This window comes from Mauremys mutica, chromosome 5, assembly GCF_020497125.1.
Source record: "Mauremys mutica isolate MM-2020 ecotype Southern chromosome 5, ASM2049712v1, whole genome shotgun sequence".
In the NCBI taxonomy this organism is placed as follows: Eukaryota; Metazoa; Chordata; order Testudines; family Geoemydidae; genus Mauremys; species Mauremys mutica.
Window position 1 is genome coordinate 94,477,235 of NC_059076.1, and position 14,210 is coordinate 94,491,444.

General features: G+C 42.8%; 1 protein-coding gene across 1 annotated transcript in view; it reads left to right on the plus strand.

The window, feature by feature from the left end:
- FRYL (FRY like transcription coactivator) overlaps positions 1-14,210 on the plus strand; it is a 351,277-nt gene that overhangs the window by 19,130 nt on the left and 317,937 nt on the right. Inside the window, exons 3-4 of the mRNA XM_045018794.1 lie at positions 4,822-5,031; positions 7,254-7,401. The gene's annotated coding sequence lies outside the window, so the exon portion shown is untranslated. The remainder of the gene's footprint in view (positions 1-4,821; positions 5,032-7,253; positions 7,402-14,210) is intronic.

The window sequence follows — 14,210 nt, forward strand, 5'->3', positions numbered from 1 at the left end:
AATATCCTATTATTGACCCTTTGTACTAATTACCATTGTGGCATGTTATTGACCTATTGAGTAAACCCGTTATCCTATCATACCATCCCCTCCATAAACTTATCTAGCTTAATCTTAAAGTCATGGAGGTCCTTCGCCCCCACTGTTTCCCTCGGTAGGCTGTTCCAGAATTGTACTCCTCTGATGGTTAGAAATCTTGGTCTAATTTCAAGCCTAAATTTCCTGACTGACAATTTATATCCATTTGTCCTCGTGTCCACATTAGCACTGAGCTGAAATAATTCCTCTCCTTCCCTGGTATTTATCCCTCTGATATATTTAAAGAGTGCAATCATATCTCCTCTTATCCTTCTTTTGGTTAAGGAAAACAAACCGAGCTCTTCAAGTCTCCTTTCATACGACAGGCTTTCCATTCCTCGGATCATTCTAGTGGCCCTTCTTTGTACCCGTTCCAGTTTGAATTCATCCTCCTTAAACATGGGAGACCAAAACTGCACACAATACTCCAAATGAGGTCTCACCAACGCCTTATATAACGGGACTAGCACCTCCTTATCTCTACTAGAAATACCTCGCCTAATGCATCCCAAGACCGCATTAGCTTTTTTAACCTCATTATTCTTTTCAGTCCGTGATTTACCTACATCCCTTCTGTTGGGAAGAATGAAACTCCTAATTGTATAGTGGCAGTTAAACCCTCAAGGCTTAATGCCCTGAGACAGTCCACAGAAAGACTTAGCTGTGATTGAGCTAGCATGCTAAAAATAGTGTAGCCATGGAGGCATGAGTGGTGTACAGGATAGGCCTCTGAGTACATACCTAGGATCTCGGACAGGATTATACTTGGGGCTGCAAGCCTGTAACACCTCAGCTGCCCTTCTACTTTCAGCAGGCAAGCTCAATCAGAGCTAGAGCAGGTAAGTCTCACTGAGCTGAAAATTTCACTTTCCAGCTCCTATGTGGACTTACACTTAGGCTTCTGTCTTGTGCAGATCCACTTGCAGGTTTGGGGCCTTGCTTTCTGGTTTCTTAATAAATAGAATCCTAGCAAAAGTAAACCTTACCCATTATTCCTAAAGAGCTCTAGGTTCAGTATTGCCCTATGCTACCTTTGTGTGGCCCTGGCTGGTTCTGCTTATTAGTTCCCAGATGTTCCCCTATGGGTTTGATAACCCTCCAGGCCTCTATGTTTCAGTAACTTCCGGCTTAAGAATCTAGCCTTCCTAAAACACTCAGTACCACTGTTTCTTATTGAGGAAGGAAAGTCTTGTGGCGAAGGCACTGGTCTGGGGCTTAAAATACTATTATTTCTGTGAATAGACAAGTACAATTTGTATCATCTAAGAACCCTGGTCAAGAATAAAGGCCCTGTCATGCTAGGTGTTGCATGGAAAAATAACAAATAGTACCTCCGCTCTAGTTTCAATTCTCACCTCTTCCTTGCACAGGTTATTTTAAGCTCTTTGCCCCAATTCCTCATCTGAAAAATTGTAACAACAATACTTCCTTTTTCTGTCTTGTCTGTTTTAGATTGTAAGCTCTTTAGTCCAGGGACTGTCTTCCTATGGGCTTGTAGTGTCTAGAGAGGGGACCTCTAAATTCTATTTCCGCACAAAAAAGATGACTAAAATAAGTTCCTAGATCAAACTATATCACTCAACACTTCTCATCTTAACCCCCTCCCTCCCGCAAAAGTCAGAAGATTCCTTGAAAGGTGAAGACCTTAAGTTTCCCTCCTCGCCCTCAAAAACTGCTCCAGATGTTTTCAGGTGGCTTTGGCAAAGTTTCCAGGGCAGGTGAGAGTCAAAATCTGTCTGTTGTGCACTTATGAAAGATGTGCAAAATTCACTGAGCATCCTTTTAACAGTTAAAATGTCAAAAGATAAACTCTCTCTCCATAATGACCTAAGTGGAGGTGAAACTAGTGTAGTCTGTGGGGTCTTATGTGGCTGAATTTTGCTAACTTCATGTTCACATTTTATGAATCTTACATAGTCCCCCAAACTTAATGAACAGACTGAAGCTTCTGGGGTTGGCAGTTGTGAAGATGATGGGTGGTGGTGGTGGGGATTTTGTCATGCTGGATCTCCTTTTTCCTCACTGGGTTGAAGAGAACTGCAAAATATGTACACTGTTATATCTTTGAATTACTTTGGTACAAATTCTGGCACCAAACCTCCTTTTGACCCTTCTACCTTGCATTCCAACTTATAGTGTGAGAAATTTCTGCAAAATTATTTTGTGGGTTTGTTCCTGCTCCATTGAAGTTAAGTGGAGTTTCACTGTTGACTGCAAAGAGAGCAGGATTAAGCTCTATAATGGGAAGATACTTTAGTGAACACTATAAAGAGAGGCTGCTCTTGCATGGACTTGCATAAGTCAGTCACACGTTCAGGCAAGATATGTTGATTCCTAGTGAGTCACTTTTATTTAACCATTGAATCAGTGTTCACCACTAAACTGGCTCTGGATTGTTGCCTGCATTTTCTTGATGCAGCCTGTATTATACTTCTTTCCCTTCCCCCTGCTCTCATTTTGCACCCTCCCAGAAACTGTAATAGACTGCAGTTTGTCCATGGGACAGTCAATACCACAAGCACAATTCCTAATACTTGAGTGAACTTAGTATCTATTATTGCAGGAAGGCTTTCTTAGGACAAGTCTTGTAAAATGCTCTGAAAAAAGTCAGTATTAGGTTTAATCTTATTTCCTCCACTAGGTTGTTCAACATTTGGAGCTCCCAACCAAGAGTGCCTCCTCTTTGACTCTCACTAACTTTTATTCTGGGTGTAGTCCAGGAGTACATCTGTCTGGATAAATCTTGAATGGAACTTTGTTTATGCTGTACAGAAGAAACTCACAAATAGTGGGAATTTAGGGCTTGTCCATGTAAAAAAGATGACCTGCTTGACAAGTCACCTAAGGTGACCAGATGCCCAAATTTTATACCGACAGTTCCAATATTTGGGGTTTTGTCTTATGTAGGTGCTTATCACTCTACATCTCCCCATCCAGATTTTTCACACTTGCTATCTGATCACCTTAGAGCCACCTAACATGTGAATTTAAACTATTGAAAACCCCTTTGTGGACCCTCTTATTTCTATTTTAAGTGTGGGTGGGTGCGGGTGGGGAGTTTGGCCTAAATCTGTTCCATATCAACTTAAACGAAATAGAAAAAAATGTACTCCCCGGTGAGATAAGTGTCACTCAGCTTTGCACCAGTTTAACTGACTCTTTTAAAAAACAAACAATTTAAGTTAAACCAGTGCAATTTTGAAATATAGACAAAATGTAAGGATCTGTTCCTGCTGCCACTGGAGTAGAATTTTCCAGTGGGTTTCAGTGCCTTTAGGATCTGGTTCTGACTGCAAGGAAAACAGTGAAGCTAATTCTACATTAAAAGTGCTGTCACATGTACAAAGTAAACAAACTGAAAAATGCGGAAACTTGTAACTGCTTTTTCAGATAAAATAGAACAACCTTAGGTGCAATATTAGGTAAAAATTGGACAGGAGTAAGATTTAAGATAGTGTCACTTAATGTTTTATAAGGATGGTCAAAATCTTTTTTTTTTTTTTTAAGAATCTGTACTAGTAACGACTTGTTTTGTTTAAAGCATTACATTGTATCTTAGTTTATATAACTTGCTTCTAATGTTGCAAAATCTTAGATTTCCTCTGGGCAGCCTGCTCCCAAACTTTTTAAAACCAAACTCTTCTGGATGTAGCTTGCTCTTTAATTTTTTTAAAATTCTGTACATCTTAACTAGATTTTATCTTGTGCTCCTGGAAAACTTTAATTAGGAAGTAGAATCAATTGTGTATTTTTTTTAAAGTAAGATCATGTGTCATTGGGAGTGTGTTTTCCCCTGGCAAACTGATTTCCCATTGTTCACTTCTAAGAGGAAACCAGTAAATGCTTGTTGCATCAGAAGTCTGATAAAATGGTTCTTTGAGTATAGCTCTGTTTATATGCCTGGAGTCTTTCATACAATGAGCAAAAGAAATTCTGCTTATCAGAACTAAATGAAGGGGAGATGTAGACTGCTGTTGCATGTTCAGACTTGAATTGTTGAAAGTAGTTAAAATTGCTTGATCTGCCTCCAGGGTAAAATTAATAATTCTCCTAAATATTAAAGTGTTTGCTATAGTTTGGTAGTATGGAAGGAGAACAAAAAAAGCAAACCCTGCAGTGTAGGCAAGTTGCAACATGAGTGTAACTTACAAGCAAATTTCCACAGTACGGGAAGCTCATGATTTTTGTGGTGCCTCATTAAGGAGGCACAGCTGCGTTAAAATGGTGAATTTGTCTTTCTTATAAAGTGATTTGGCTCCACAGAGACAGTATAAATATTTCTGAATGGAATTTCTCTCACTAGTGAGAGCTCATATACATGTGATTGAAACAGAAAAACTGATCAAGTTTAAATATATATAAAACTCAATAGGTAAACTCTCTTAATATAAAAAAGTATGCCTTTTGCCTCATGTATGTACACATTTCCATAAAATATGAAACAGAATCTGACTGTGAGATCTGATCCTTTTAAACAGTTGGGATCTGGAAAGATCAGTGTCTAATTTTCTGTTCTAGGAAAGAGAATTTACTAACTCATTTCTGAATAAAGATTACTAATTCTGAAATCTAAGATCTATATTTTATTGTGGCTTTTCATTTTTAAAAAGTTGTGTTTTAAGGTTCTTTGTGAAAAATTCTGGATGTTGTTTGCCACTTTCAGTGATTAACTGTCTCTTAATTGCAAACTGCTATGAGAATTGACTAAGCTATTTTCCCCTCTTCCCCTCTTTTTCTTTTCAGACATTTAAACTTCATTTCTTTGTACTGTACCTGGAGCCTTTACCCTTGTTCAGCTGTATACCAGGTGACTCGTAGCTGTACGCATCTTTGTATCTACTTTCCCATCCTCAAAGCACAAGTTGGACTCGTGGAAAGAAATGTCTTGATGGATCCATCTTAAGTGTGGTGCACTAACAATTTACATTGTTGATCAACAATGCCTTCCAAGTGGTAAGACCATATTAAAAAATTATCACATTATGGAACAAAAGATACTTTTAGATGGATTGTCTGAATACTTTTCCCTACTCATGTCCCTGTGCTCTTGTACGTGTAACTTTATACAAGAGCTTCAACTAATACTTCAGATATTGGCTGTTACTTGGCATTAGGGAATTGGTGTAGATACAGCATTGAAAGGGACTACCCCATCTCTCATTACTTTTCTCATTTACACAAGGGTACTAGTTTAACTAAATCAGTGCAACCCTCTTGTGTAGACACCTGTTTTTGGAAGAGTGCCTTATACCAATTTTAGCTCAAGTTGATTCCTTACTGCTACTGACACGTCACAAGGCATCCTTATTGTTACTCATAAGGCACTCTTAAACCAAAATAGTTTTCTACAGAAGGGGGTTGCATTAATATAACTAAATCAGTATCTAAGCAAGTTCTAAATCTTCCTTTTAGGATGTTGTAATTCATTAACATTTAATAACAGTCTATCAGAATTACAGCATGTGGCTTTTACTGGTGGCCTTTGAGAACAGGATTGAGGCATGTTGATGGACCACGATTGGGAAATTTTGCAGTTCTGTTGCCTCTGCTATAGTATTTATCCACAGAAACAGAGGATTCTTCTTCCAGTGCTGGTACCTGTGTGTATCCCACACATGGGATATGCATGTGCACCACACTCATGAGTCTGGAATTTTCTTAGCAAGCAGTCTCCATTGGTTGTGCATGTGCCTTATATCTTTGTGCTCTAAACTGAGGTTATAAAGGAGGGTGCAGCTTCAGGGGCGGCTCTAGGAATTCCGCCGCCCCAAGTAGGGCGGCGGCTCGTGCAGTGCGCTCTGGCGGTCGCCGGTCCCGCGGCTCCGGGGGACCTCTTGCAGACATGCCTGCGGAGGGTCCGCTGGTTCCGCGGCTCTGGTGGACCTCCCGCAGGAATGCCTGCGGATGCTCCACCGAAGCCGCGGGACCAGCGGCCCCTCCGCAGGCACTTCTGCGGGAGGTCCACCGGAGCCGCCTGCCACCCTCCTGGCAAAATGCCGCCCCAAGCGCACGCTTGGCGCGCTGGGGTCTGGAGCCGGCCCTGTGCAGCTTGATGCCTTTCCAGTTCCTTCTTATTACTGTATGGTCTCAGTTGGAATCTTTGGTGTCCTCAGCTCCTCTTCTACTATGTCACTTCTGTAAACATATTGTAAATAATTTTGGTTTTTAGTATTTTTTTTTTTTAAGTATAATGTAAATAGGTCCATCTACCTCACCTCCAAGAAAGCTGGTATTCTGCTTAGGGTTTCTGGATTCAAAAACTGTTTCCTGCCTCACTGTTTTTCTGTGAGTGATGAACATCAGTTCTCCCTCTACTGCCTGGGTTAGGCTCACATCTCCCCCACGAGTTCTGCACTTGGCTGTCAGGAACTGAGATTTAGAAAATATCTGATGGAGAAGACGATGAGTCCACAATCAGATGTATGGGGGGAGCGAGGGAAGCCCACATCAGTCTCATCAAGCAGGCACTTGGTGATATATTTGCCTAGACCTCATGCCTCAGATGAAGAGAGGAGAGTTCATTCTCTGGATGTCTAAAGAGAACTGACCTCTTACCTACAAAGAACAGAATTTGTTACAAAGACACCTCCATATATTTGTTTCTACAGCAGTGAGATCAAGGGGTCAAGCTATATCGGACCAGACTTTGAAAATAAGTATCTGGTTGTATTATCCTTTGCTGTCACCTAGCTCCCATCTGTGCATCCCTCTCTTTCCCCCTGCCCTACTTGCTGGTGGGCATGAGAGCTCTTTCCACAAGAGCACAAGCAACCTTTGCTGCATCTCTGAGACATGTACCTCTACTAGAAATTTGTAGGGCAGCTACTTGGAGCTCCATGCACACCTTCACAAGACATTATACCTTGGTTCAATCTTGTATTGCAGATACAGCTGTGGAGACAGCAGTATTACAATCAGCTATCCCTTATGTCCTCACACCCACCTACTGTTTTGACCACTGCTTGGTAATCTCCCATATGTAGAACACACTTTGGAACCATCGCTCTAAAAAGAAATGGAGGTTTCTTACCTGTCACTGGAGGTTCTTTAAGATGTGTGATCCATATCCATATTCAGCTACCCACCCTCTGTCCCTTCTGCTGTGTATCAACTGGATTTGTGGTAAGAATAGAAACTGGAGAGGTGTTGATCCACACTGTCCTTTATCTCCTCAGTTTGGAGCATGAATAGAGCCACAGCACACATGCAGACCAATGGACATTGCCTGCTAAAAAAACTGGACTCATACTCATGCTGCACATACGTATCTCATTTGTGGAATACAGATAGGAACCACACACCTCAAAGAACTTCTAGTTACAGGTGAGTAACCTACATTTTCAATCTTCAATGACTTAAACATCCTATGATGTCAGAAAATCATGCTCAGAACTGGATCCCATTGCCTACTCTGATACTACAGTACGTTATATTGCAGTGCAATTTTTGTTTTTTTTAAAGAGAAGTATACAGCCATATTGAATTCATTCTAATCTGTATTGTTGGTACTGATAGTAAATAATGCCCCAGTGTACTTTACTCCCCAAACTTGCTTTGGACACTGGTCTTCATTCCTGGTCTGGTGGTGATGTTTTGACCCTTGTGTCTTCCCTCTCAAACCTGCTACTTGCTGGATTACTGACTCATTGTCAGAGTAGCGAATTCAGAGGTACAGAATATGATGATTGGAACTTGCTACCTCTTGTTTAGAATCATAGAAATGTAGTACTAGAAAGGACCTTGATAGGTCATCTAGTTCAGTCCTATGTACTGGGACAGAACTATTTATTAACTAGATTCTAGACCATCCCTGACAGATGTTTTGTCTTATCTGTTCTTAAAAACTTGCAATGATCACTTATTCTAGTATTTAGTTACCCTTCCAGTTTGGAAGGTTCTCTTCCTCCTCTTCCCCCCCCCCCCCGCAATAGCCAACCTAAATCTCCCTTGCTGCAATTTAAACCTTGTCTTGTTCTCAGTCGATAAGGAGAACAATTTATCAACCTCCTCTAACAACCTTTTAGGTACTTGCAGACTGTTATCATGTCACCCTCCAGTCTTATCTTCTCTAGACTAAATAAACATATTTTTAACAGAATTGTATCCAAAAATTCTCTCAGGCATGGGTACCTCTGTTGTACTCCTCCTTTAGCACTTCTAGCATGGGAATGAAAGTTTCAGATCCCATTCTTTTTGAAGCCACATAGATACCAAGATGATAAATCTCTGACATGTCATATATGGGTAGAAGCCTTCTACAAACATGTGCACAAAGATCACTGTACAGAGCTAAGAAGCATGTTGCTGTGGTGGCTAAATGTTAGTCTTTAATAAACTGCCAAATCTGAGATCTCTAACTTGTTTTGCTACTAACTGCACCAATGAAAGAAAATCAATGGTAGAATGGATTGGATAATGTAGTACCCCATCAAAGGATTTGCTTAGAGTTCAGGATATCAGATTTTCTATAATATGACAGTGCTGCAACACTGTGTTGGCAACACAAACAAATTATGCAGGCAGTGAACTGATGGCGCACCAAATTTTCTGTTTTGAGCACTAAAACCATGTTTGAAAATAACTATGGACACAAAAGTATATGGGAACACTGGGGCATACTGATTAAAGAAATATACATGTTAATAAAAAGCAGAATAGGCTAGCTGTGGTATGAAATACCCAAATATTTAGGTAAGAAATAGATCTGTCTTTAGATATTTGTCTTTTCATAGGCGGCACATGTCTATTTGATTCTATATATTCTTGAGGAGCAAAAACTGGTAACACACATTTACTGACTGAAAGAAAATCACTTAAAATGGCAACAGCAAACATTTAGGTTAGTTCTCCTTTGGGTGATTGTGCACATATATATTCCACTGCAGGTGTATGAGCTCCCAATCCACTCACGTCAGAGACTTTTGCCAGTGGTACTACTAGGCAGTGCAGGTGCCCCTACTCTCCTTGTGCTCTCACATGGGGGCATGAAAGGGGCGTGTCCTACCCTTCACTCTCAGTTCCTTCCCACCTCTTGTGTCTAGAGTTGAAGCTCCCTGTAGCATTTGCTTCGATTAGCCAGCATCTTTTAGCTTTTAGCTGTTAGTAGTTTGCTTAGTTAGTTACAGTTTAGTAGTTACTTGGGAGTTTTTCCATATTAAAATCCTCCAAGAGTTAAGCAGTGTGCTATGTGCAGGGCTGCTCTTGCCATCACAGATAGGAAGAAGAGCTGTTTGATTTCTTGTAGTAAGGGACAAATGCCCTACCTATAACTCCTGCCTCACTAGGACTAGAAAACAGAGAGATTTTTGTCTTAAAGTTCACCTCATGAAAGAGGTGATGTGTCCTGCATTGGAGCTGAGCTTCAACTGTGAGGCAAGGGACTTAGAAACAACGAGGAGCGCCCCTCTAACTGCTTTTGATTTGAAGCACAAGTTTGGTGACAAATGTCACGCTTCACTGTCAGCCTTGGTGATTGGACTCCAGGTATTCTGTGCTGACATGAGCACGAAGTATATGTTTTCTCCCTGGAAGTCTTCTGGTAAGTCCTCTAGTACTGCTGGTCTCATCTGAGACAGCACCATCAACTCTGGTTCATTCAGGGCTGTTCAGACTGGTGTCTTCACCTGTACTGGGTCCTTCTTCCTCCTCTCATCTGATTCAGTCAGCCTCTGCACTGTTGGCATTGTTATGTATACCTGTGGTGCCCCTCCTCTCGCAGGGCTCCTTGTCAGTAATGGACTCTCCTTTGCTGCAACCAACACTAGTGTTCTCTGCTTCACTGATGCATCTGGGCACTGTTGATGCACTCGGGGACATTGGTGCTGTCAGTTCCATTTCAGAATTGTTTCTTTGACCTATTAATCTGGCACCAGTCACTTGTATGGGTTCCAGCCACCCCAGTCTTCTCTTTCCTTGAAGCCCAATGTGTCTTCTGTACCTAGACCACCTACATCCCCACTGGGGGACTGCTCCTCCCTATTCTGAAGAGACTTGTATTTCTTCTTCAGACTCTGAAAGGGATGAACTTGTTTCACCTTTTGAGATCTTTTAGAACACCTTACATGGCTTCTACAACTAGGAAACCTAAAGGCCAGAAATGGTTTTCCTATAGGGAAGCTCTAGAATGGTGTCTCCTGCCATAGATTGCTCAGACTATGTAGAATCCCCTGATCTTACTGGTCTTGGTGTACTCTGAGTGACCCTGAATCTCCATCATGGTCACTCTCTAGAGGAAGTCTCATCCAATGCAGGAAACCTCTGCTCAGGATCCTGCTATCATCCTTCCACCTGCTGTGCTGGACCCCATGGAGGAGAGGAGAATTAATAGAGGAACCCTTAGATATTCTCCATCTTTCTTCATCTTCACCAGATGTTGACCTCCTCCAGAGGATTTCAGAAATTTTCAGGATCTCATGAGGAGAGTAGCTACTTCTCTAGTAATTCAGGCAGAGCTTGTGCAAAAGAATCCCCACACCCTCCTTGAAGAGTTGCCATTTTTATCAATGAATCCTTACTGGAGCTAGCAAAAACTCTCTGGCAGACCTCAGCCTCTATACGTCCTATGGCCAAGTGAATGGATAGGTGAAATTGTGTTGCTCAACAAGATTTTGACACTTTTTTTTTTTAAATCCATCCTGTGCCTGATTCCTTGGTGGTCATAATTACTAATTATCAGAGGGGTAGCTGTGTTAGTCTGGATCTGTAAAAGCGGCAAAGAGTTCTGTGGCACCTTATATGCTCTAATACGTTTGTTAGTCTGAGCTTTCGTGGGTGAATACCCACTTCGTCGGATGCATGCATTCACACACGAAAGCTCATGCTCCAATACGTTTGTTAGTCTATAAGGTGCCACAGAACTCTTTGCCGCTATAACTACTAATGAGTCTCATCAATCCTGTCCTAAAGCCTGTTGCAGGGATAAGGAATTAGAGACTAGATTTATACAGCTGAAAGGCTTATTCCACCTCTACTCTCCTGACAACAATGTGAGAGTTGCCTCTGCATTTTCCCCATCAGTTTAAGTTCTATGAGCTTGAGGACAGAATGACATAGACTTTAAAAATGCCTTCTGTTCCAGTGGAAGAAATCACTCACCTCATCTGATATTGTGGGTTCTTCTACAAACATTATGACCCTTCCTCCTTTGGAAGTGCTGTTACAATGTGCAAAGACAGCTTGTGCTACTCCTGCATCCAGCCGGTCTATGTCAAAAGAAATTGTCAAGACAAACTGTACTGGCTGCCTCATGAAGGATTTTAATTCTTCCAAACTTCCCATGCTCCCAGTTAGCTGGTAGCAGTATTGAGTTAAAAAAGAGGCCAAGTTCGCTGCCTGTGACAAGGAAGGCATAAGGTGCATACTTTGGGCAGCAGGAGGTTTCTCTTCTGTATCACTAAGCATCAGTAACTCTAACAGTCTGTAATGTCCAGGTATTAGTACCATTTATGGGAGAAAATGGCTATATTTGCTGTGGCCTTCACTGATGACCAAAGGAAGTTAACCAGGGTTCTGATAGCAGAAGGACTGTTTAGTGGCCAAGCGTAGTCTGAGATTATCATTTTGACTCCTCTGATGCAGTACCATCAGCTATAACCTTGACACAGCACATATGGCCCAGATCATCTGGTCTTCTACCAGAAACTAGGATGCAGGTGTGGTGCCTTTCAGGGGTGATTACTTATTTAGTGTGAGAAATGAAGAAGTCCTAGGGTGGGAAAATATGACCACCAGGTGAACAGACAGATCCCTAGGGGGTCTACCAACTCCCAAGAAGGCCTTGGGTGTCTGGTTTTAGATAGTATAGATAACAGTACTTGTCCTCATCTTCATATTTCTCACAGTGATGCCAGTACCAGCAACAATGGATGAAGAACTTTAAACCCATAATAAAAGGCAAACAAACATCTTCTTTGTCTTCTGCCTTAGACCTCAAGTTTTGATGTGTGGCTGAAGTGCTTCGGACCAACTTTGAATCCCTCCTTTTTTTTGGAAACACTTTGCCACTTGTTCAGTGCCTGAATTATCATCACCCCAGACAAATGGATTCTGGAAATAGTTCAAAGGGGTTATTCTCTGCAATTTGAATTCTTCCCTCTTTCCAACCTGCCCTCCATCCCTCTTAGGGACCCCTCTCAAGAGAACCTTCTGAAATCAGAGGTTTACTCACTCCTGGAGGTGGAAGGCTATACAAGTGGTGCCAAGGGAATTGGAGGTAAAAGTTTTTATTCCAGGTGCTTTCTGATCCTGAAAATAGGTGGAGGTCTCAGTCTCCTATTTAGATGAAGGAAATCCATGGAATCGTTATGGACAATCACTGAAAGAAAGAATTTACCTTACAGTAACTGTGGTTATTTGAGATGTGTTTTCCACATGGGTTTCACTACCTGTCCTTCTTTGCTGCTACTAGTCCTAATTCTCTGGGATTCTGTATTTGCAAAGGATCTATCTGACTGGTTTGGCCCACTCTGCCTTTAATGCTCCCTGGTGGGGGCATAAGGACATCAAAGGCACAGACATGGCCCCAACAAATACTGATGGCCAGAATAATTTGATTTTATGTGTGGCACATGCACCTCTGGTGGAATCCATGTGGACACTCTAAGAACCACAACTACAGTAAGATAAGTATCCATTCTTTTCACTGTATCTCAGGGCTATATCAGGGGCTAATACAGATTCTAATTTATGTGGTGGATCCATCTTTTTCATACCTATACCTATAAATTTCCAGTGGCTTAGTTGTGGCTTTGTGGTGGTGGTGGTTGTTTTTGCAATCCAGAAAGCCAGTGCATCAAACCAAAAAAAATCTTAGTTGTGCTTGTCTCTCTCACTTACAGAAGTTGTTTAGGTAATATCTTTTATTGGACCATTTAGAGAGACAAGGTGGGTAAGGTAAGACATTTTGAATTTTTAATGACAATACAGTGTTGTTTGTTTGCTGAATCATGTAATCAGGATTCCAGCAATATCTCATGCTTGTGGAATTGGAAAGATTTTATTATAACAAATTCCTTTGAACAAATTCTTTTCTGCTGAAAAATTGTTTAGAACTCCATAGGACTTATGTTAAGGTTGTCTGGATTACTTTTGAATTATTATAAAATTAAAATTTGAATGTATGAGTCAGGGCCACCCAGGGGTGGGGGGCAAGTGGGGCAATTTCCCCCGGGTCCTGCAGGGGCCCCCATGCGAATGCTCTGGCCCTGGCCCCGCCTCCGCCTTCCCCCATCCCCCGGTGCCTCAGTGCGCCGTGTTCAGGAGTGGCCCTGGACAGAGCTAAAGCAGCCTGGTTTGGGCGGGGCCTGAGCTCCTCCCTGCTCAGAGTCGCATGGTAAGGGGGCGGGGCCTGAGCTCCTCCCTGCTCAGAGCCGCATGGTAAGGGGGCGGAGCCTGAGCTCCTCTCTGCTCGGAGCCACGTGGTAAGGGGGCGGGGCTGCGAGCTCTGGTCCCGCCGGAGTCATGCTGCTGCAGCGCTGTCTAGGGGCCAGGGCCGCTCCTGGACGGGACGTGCTGAGGCTCCAGGAAAGGGGAGGGGCGGGAGTAAGCAGCATGGCAGGGGTCAGGGGGATTGGATAAGGGGAAGGGAGTCCCGGGGACAGTCAGGGCACAGGGAGTGGGCAGAGGTTCTGGGGGGGGGGTGTTCAGGGGACAGGGAACGGGGGGTTGGATCATGGACATTCCGGGGGTCTGTCAGGACTCAGCGGGGGGTGGGGGTGGATAGGGGTTGGGGAAGTCAGGGAACAGAGGGGGTTGGTGGGGGGGTGGGGTCCCAGGGTGGTGGTTGGGAGGTCTCGGGGGGGCGGTGAGGGGATAAGGAGCAAGATGGGTTGGGGATTCTGAGGGGGGCAGTTGGGGTGCAGGAAGTGGATGGGGGTCAGATAGGGGGCAGCACCAGGCTGTTTGGGGAGGCACAGCCTTCCCTACCCTAAAGCTCATTCAGCAGTTTGAGGCTTGCAGACAGCTATTTAACACAAAGAGCCAAGCTGTTATCTTTTCCATGGGGGAGGGATCACATGAGAATAGCAATATTCTACACTACCTACCTCCTTCCCAACCCTACCAAGGGAGACCCCCCCCCCTCCCCTGGATTCCCTGAGGCTCCAGAGGAGTTAATTCAGTGTTTCTCAAACTTT